Genomic DNA, 7334 nt, shown 5'->3' on the forward strand with positions numbered 1-7334 from the left:
TGTATTCAATCCCGATGCAATTTCTGTGTTTCATCAACACTCTGATAGTCCACAGAATACAGATTGCCTCCAGATGTGCATCGGAAACTGCTCCTGGTCTTCCTGGGAACGATCAAAGAATAGACTCTTTGAGACATTACTCGCATGGAGGAAAGTGCGCATGGTGATTGTTGTATTCAATCCCGATGCAATTTCTTTGTTTCCTCAACACTCAGATACTCGTAAGATTACAGAATGCCTCCAGATTTGCATCGGAAACTACTACTGGTCTACCAGGGAACGATCAAAGCGTAGACTGTCTGAGTCATTACTCCCATGGAGGAATGTGCGCATGGTGACTGTTGTATTAAATCGCGATGCAATTTCTGTGTTTCATCAACACTCAGATAGTCCACAGTTTACAGAATGCCTCCAGATGTGCATGTGAAACTACTACTGGACTTCCAGGGAACGATCAAAGCGTAGACTGTTTGAGGCCTTACTCCCATGGAGAAAAGTGTGCATCGTGACTGTTGTATTCAATCCCGATGCAATTTCTGTGTTTCATCAACACTCAGATAGTCAACAGGTTACACAAAGCCTCCAGATGTGCATCGGAAACTACTACTGGTTTTCCTGGGACCGATCAAAGTGTAGACTGTTTGTGACATTATTCCCACGGAGGAAAGGGCGCATGGTGACTGTTGTATTCATTCCCGATGCTATTTCTGAGTTTCATCAACACTCTGATAGTCCACAGAATACAGATTGCCTCCAGATGTGCATCGGAAACTGCTACTGGTCTTCCTGGGAACGATCAAAGAATAGACTCTTTGAGACATTACTCGCATGGAGTAAAGTGCGCATGGTGACCGTTGTATTCAATCTCGATGTAATTTCTGTGTTTCATCAACACTCCGATAGTCCACAGATTACAGAATGCCTCCAGATGTGCATCGGCAAGTACTACTGATCTTCCAGGGAGCGATCAAAGATTAGACTGTTTGAGACATTACTCCCATGGAGGAAAGTTCGCATGGTGACTGTTGTGTTCAATCCCGATGCAATTTCTGTGTTTCATCAACACTCAGATAGTCCACAGATTACGGAATGCCTCCAGATGTGCATCGGATACTACTACAGGTCTTCCTGGGAACGATCAAAGCGTAGAATGTTTGGGACATTACTCCCACGGAAGGAAAGTGCGCATGGTGACTGTTGTATTCAATCCCAAAGCTATTTCTGAGGTTCATCAACACCCTGATAGTCCACAGATTACAGATTGCCTCCAGATGTGCATTGGAAACTGCTACTGGTCTTTCTGGGAAGGATCAAAAATAGAATCTTTCAGACATTACTCCCATGGAGGAAAGTGCGCATGGTGATTGTTGTATTCAATCACGATGCAATTTCTGTGTTTCATCAACACTCAGATAGTCGACAGGTTACAGAATGCCTCCAGAAGTGCATCGGAAACTACTACTGGTCTTCCAGGGAAAGATCAAGGCGTAGACTGTTTGAGAATTGCTCCCATGGAGGAAAGTGGTCATGGGGACTGTTGTATTGAATCCCGATGCAATTTCTGTGTTTCATCAACACTCTGGTAGTCCACAGATTACAGATTGCCTCCAGATGTGCATCGTAAACTACTACTGGTCTTGCTGGGAACGATCAAAGCATAGACTGTTTGAGACATTACTCCCATGGAGGAAAGTGCGCATGGCGACGTTTGTATTCAATCCCTATGCAATATCTGTGTTTCATCAACACTCTGATAGTCCACAGATTACAGAATGGCTCCAGATGTGCATCGGAAACTACTACTGGTTTAACAGGGAACGATCAAAACGTAGATTGTTTGAGACGTTACTCCCATGAGGGAAAGTGTGCATGGTGACTGTTGTGTTCAATCCCGATGCAATTTCTGTGTTTCATCAACACTCAGATACTCATCAGATTACAGAATGCCTCCAGATGTGCATGTGAAACTACTACTGGTCTTCCAGGGAAAGAAATGCGTAGACTGTTTGAGTCATTACTCCCATGGAGAAAAGTGTGCATCGTGACTGTTGTATTCAATCCGGGTGCAATTTCTTTATTTCATCAACACTCTGATAGTCCACAGATTACAGAATGCCTCCAGATTTGCATCGGAAACTACTACTGGTCTTCCAGGGAACGATCAAAGCGTAGACTGTCTGAGTCATTACTCCCTTGGAGGAATGAGCGCAAGGTGACTGTTGTATTAAATCGCGATGCAATTTCTGTGTTTCATCAACACTTTGAAGTTCCAGAGATTACAGAATGCCTCCAGATGTGCATCGGCAAGTACTACTGATCTTCCAGGGAGCGATCAAAGATTAGACTGTTTGAGACATTACTCCCATGGAGGAAAGTGCGCATGGTGACTGTTGTGTTCAATCCCGATGCAATTTCTGTGTTTCATCAACACTCAGATAGTCCACAGATTACGGAATGCCTCCAGATGTGCATCGGATACTACTACTGGTCTTCCTGGGAACGATCAAAGCGTAGAATGTTTGGGACATTACTCCCACGGAAGGAAAGTGCGCATGGTGACTGTTGTATTCAATCCCGAAGCTATTTCTGAGTTTCATCAACACTCTGATAGTCCACAGATTACAGATTGCCTCCAGATGTGCATTGGAAACTGCTACTGGTCTTCCTGGGAAGGATCAAAAATAGAATCTTTCAGACATTACTCCCATGGAGGAAAGTGCGCATGGTGATTGTTGTATTCAATCCCGAAGCAATTTCTGTGTTTCATCAACACTCAGATACTCATCAGGTTACAGAATGCCTCCAGATGTGCATGGGAAACTACTACTGGTCTTCCAGGGAACGATCAAAACGTAGACTGTTTGAGTCATTACTACCATGGAGAAAAGTGTGCATCGTCACTGTTGTATTGAATCCCGATGCAATTTCTGTATTTCATCAACACACAGATACTCATCAGATTACAGAATGCCTCCAGATGTGCATGTGAAACTACTATTGGACTTCCAGGGAAGGATCAAAGCGTAGACTGTTTGAGATTAACTCCCATGGAGGAAAAGTGGTCATGGGGACTGTTGTATTCAATCCCGATGCAATTACTGTGTTTCATCAACACTTTGAAGTTCCAGAGATTACAGAATGCCTCCAGATGTGCATCGGAAACTACTACTGGTATTACAGGGAACGATCAAAGTGTAGACTGTTTGAGACATTACTCCCGTAGAGGAAAGTGCGAATGGTGACTGTAGTATTTAATCCCGATGCAATTTCTGTGTTTCATCAACACTCTGGTAGTCCACAGATTACAGATTGCCTCCAGATGTGCATCGGAAACTACTACTGGTAATCCTGGGAACGATCAAAGCATAGACTGTTTGAGACATTACTCCCATGGAGGAAAGTGCGCATGGTGACTGTTGTATTCAATCACGATGCAATTTCTGTGTTTCATCAACACTTTAAAGGTCCACAGATTACAGAATGCCTCCAGATGTGCATCGGAAACTACTACTGGTCTTCCAGGGAACGATCAAAGCTTAGACTGTTTGAGACATTACTCCCATGGAGGAAAGTGCGCATGGCGACTGTTGTATTCAATCCCCATGCAATTTCTGTGTTTCATCAACACTCTGATAGTCCACAGATTACAGAATACCTCCAAATGTGCATCGGAAACTACAACTGGTCTTCCGGGGAACGATCAAAGCGTAAACTGTTTGAGACATTACTCCCTTGGAGGAAAGTGCGCATGGTGACTGCTGTATTAAATCGCGATGCAATTTCTGTGTTCATCAACACCTGGATTGACCACAGATTACAGAATGCCTCCAGATTTGCATCGGAAACTACTACTGGTCTTCACGGAACGATCAATTCGATCACAGTTTGAGACATTACTCCCATGGAGGAAAGTGCGCATGGTGACTGTTGTATTCAATCCCGATGCAATTTCTGTGTTTCATCAACACTCTGATAGTCCACAGATTGCAGTATGGCTCCAGATGTGGTTCGGAAACTACTACTGGTCTAACAGGGAACGATCAAAGCGTAGATTGTTTGAGACATTACTCCCATGAGGGAAAGTGTGCATGGTGACTGTTGTGTTCAATCCCGATGCAATTTCTATGTTTCATCAACACTCAGATAGTCCACAGATTACGGAATGCCTCCAGATGTGCATCGGATACTACTACTGGTCTTCCTGGGAACGATCAAAGCGTAGAATGTTTGGGACATTACTCCCACGGAGGAAAGTGCCCATGGTTACTGTTGTATTCAATCCCGAAGCTATTTCTGAGTTTCATCAACACACTGATAGTCCACAGATTACAGATTGCCTAAAGATGTGCATTGGAAACTGCTACTGGTCTTCCTGGGAACGATCTAAAATAGACTCTTTCAGACATTTCTCCCATGCAGGAAAGTGCGCACGTCGACTGTTGTATTCAATCCCGATGCAATTCCTGTGTTTCATCAACACTCAGATACTCATCAGATTACCGAATGCCTCCAGATGTGCATGGGAAACTACTACTGGTCTTCCAGGGAACGATCAAAGCGTAAACTCTTTGAGACATTACTCCCATGGAGGAAAGTGTGCATGGTGACTGTTGTATTCAATCCCAATGCAATTTCTGTGTTTCATCAATACTCTGATAGTCCACAGATTACAGAATGCCTCCAGATGTGCATCGGAAACCACTACTGGTCTTCCAGGGAACGATCAAAGTATAGACTGTTTGAGACATTACTCCCATGGAGGAAAGTGCGCAAGGTGACTGTTGTATTCAATCCCGATGGAATTTCTGTGTTTCATCAACACTCTGATAGTCCACAGTTTACAGAATGCCTCCAGATGTGCATCGGAAACTACTACTGGTCTAACATTGAACGATCAAAGCGTAGAATGTTTAAGACATTACTCCCATGGGGGAAAGTGCGCGTGGTGATTGTTGTATTCAATCCCGATGCAATTTCTGTGTTTCATCAACACTCAGATAGTCCACAGATTACAGAATACCTCCAGATGTGAATCGGAAACTACTACTGGTCTTCCAGGGAACGATCAACACGTAGACTGTTTGAGAATTACTGCCATGAAGAAATGTGGTCATGGTGACTGTTGTATTCAATCTCGATGCAATTTCAGTGTTTCATCAACACTTTGAAGGTCCACAGATTACAGAATGCCTCCAGACGTGCATTTGAAACTACTACTGGTCTTCGAGGGAACGAACAAAGCGTAAACTGTTTGAGACATTACTCCCGTGGAGGAAAGTGCGCATGGTGACTGTTGTATTCAATCCCGATGCAATTTCTGTGTTTCATCAACACTTTGAAGGTCCACAGATTACGGAATGCCTCCAGATGTGCATCGGAAACTACTACTGGTCTTCGGGGGAGTGATCAAAGCATAGACTGTTTGAGACATTTCTCCCGTGGAGGAATGTGCGCATGGTGACTGTTGTATTCAATCCCGATGCAATCTCTGTGTTTCATCAACACTCTGATAGTCCACAGATTGCCTAATGCTTCCAAATGTGCATCGGAAGCTACTACTGGTCTTCCATGGAACGATCAAAGTGTAGACTGTTTGAGAAATTACTCCTATGTAGGGAAGTGCACATGGTGACTGTTGTATTCAATCCCGATCTAATTTCTGTGTTTCATCAATACTCTGATAGTCCACAGATTACAGAATGCCTCCAAATGTGCATCGGAAACCACTACTGGTCTTCCTGGGAACGATCAACGCATAGACTGTTTGAGACATTTCTCCCATGGAGGAAAGTGCGCATGGTGACTGTTGTATTCAATCCCGATGTAATTTCTGTGTTTCATCATCATTCTCATAGTCCACAGATTACAGAATGCCTCCAAATGTGCATCGGAAACCACTACTGGTCTTCCTGGGGACGACCAAAGCATAGACTGTTTGAGACATTACTCCCATGGAGGGAAATGCGCATGGAGACTGTTGTATTCAATCCCGATCCAATTTCTGTGTTTCATCAACACTCAAATAGTCCACAGATTACAGAAAGCCTCCAGATGTGAATCGGAAACTACTACTGGTCTTCCAGGGAACGATCAAGGCGTAGACTGTTTGAGAATTACTCCCATGGAGAAATGTGGTCATGGTGACTGTTGTATTCAATCCCGATGCAATTTCTGTGTTTCATCAACACTTTGAAGGTCCACAGATTACAAAATGCCTCCAGATATGCATCGGAAACTACTACAGGTCTTCCAGAGAAAGATCAAAGCGTAGACTGTTTGAGACAATACTCCCGTATAGGAAAGTGCGAATGATGACTGTTGTATTCAATCCCGATGCAATTTCTGTGTTTCATCAACACTCTGGTAGTCCAGAGATTACAGATTGCCTCTAGATGTGCATCGGAAACTACTACTGGTCTTCCTGGGAAAGATCAAAGCATAGACTGTTTGAGACGTTACTCCCATGGAGGAAAGTGCGCATGGTGACAGCTGTATTCAATCCCGATGTAATTTCTGTGTTTCATCAACACTCTCATAGTCCACAGATTACAGAATGCCTCCAGATGTGCATTTGAAACTACTACTGGTCGTCGAGCTAACGATCAAAGCATAGATTGTTTGAGAGATTAGTCCCGTGGAGGAAAGTGCGCATGGTGACTGTTGTATTCAATCCCGATGCAATTTCTGTGTTTCATCAACACACAGTTAGTCCACAGATTACAGAATGCCTCCAGATGTGCCTCGGAAACTACTACAGGTCTTCTAGGGAACGATCAAAGCGTAGACTCTTTGAGACATTACTCCCATGGAGGAAAGTGCGCATGGTGACTGTTGTATTCAATCCCGATACATATTCTGTGTTTCATCAACACCCTGATAGTCCACAGATTACAGAATGCATCCAGATGTGCATAGGAAACTACTACTGGTATTCCAGGGGACGAGCAAAGCGTAAACTATTTCCGACATTACTCCAATGGAGGAAAGTGCGCATTGTGACTGTTGTATTCAATCCTGAAGCAATTTCTGTGTTTCATCAACACTCTGATAGTCCACAGATTACAGAATGGCTCCAGATGTGCATCGGAAACTATTTCTGGTCTAACAGGGAACGATCAAAGCGTAGAATGTTTGAGACATTACTCCCAAGGGGGAAAGTGTGCATGGTGACTGTTGTATTCAATCCCGATGGAATTTCTGTGTTTCATCAACACTCAGATAATCCACAGATAACAGAATGCCTCCAGATGTGCATCGGAAACTACTACTGGTCTTCCTGGGAACGATCAAAGCGTAGACTGTTTGTGACATTACTCCCACGGAGGAAAGAGCGC

Source organism: Schistocerca gregaria, unplaced genomic scaffold (assembly GCF_023897955.1).
Source record: "Schistocerca gregaria isolate iqSchGreg1 unplaced genomic scaffold, iqSchGreg1.2 ptg000077l, whole genome shotgun sequence".
NCBI lineage: Eukaryota > Metazoa > Arthropoda > Insecta > Orthoptera > Acrididae > Schistocerca > Schistocerca gregaria.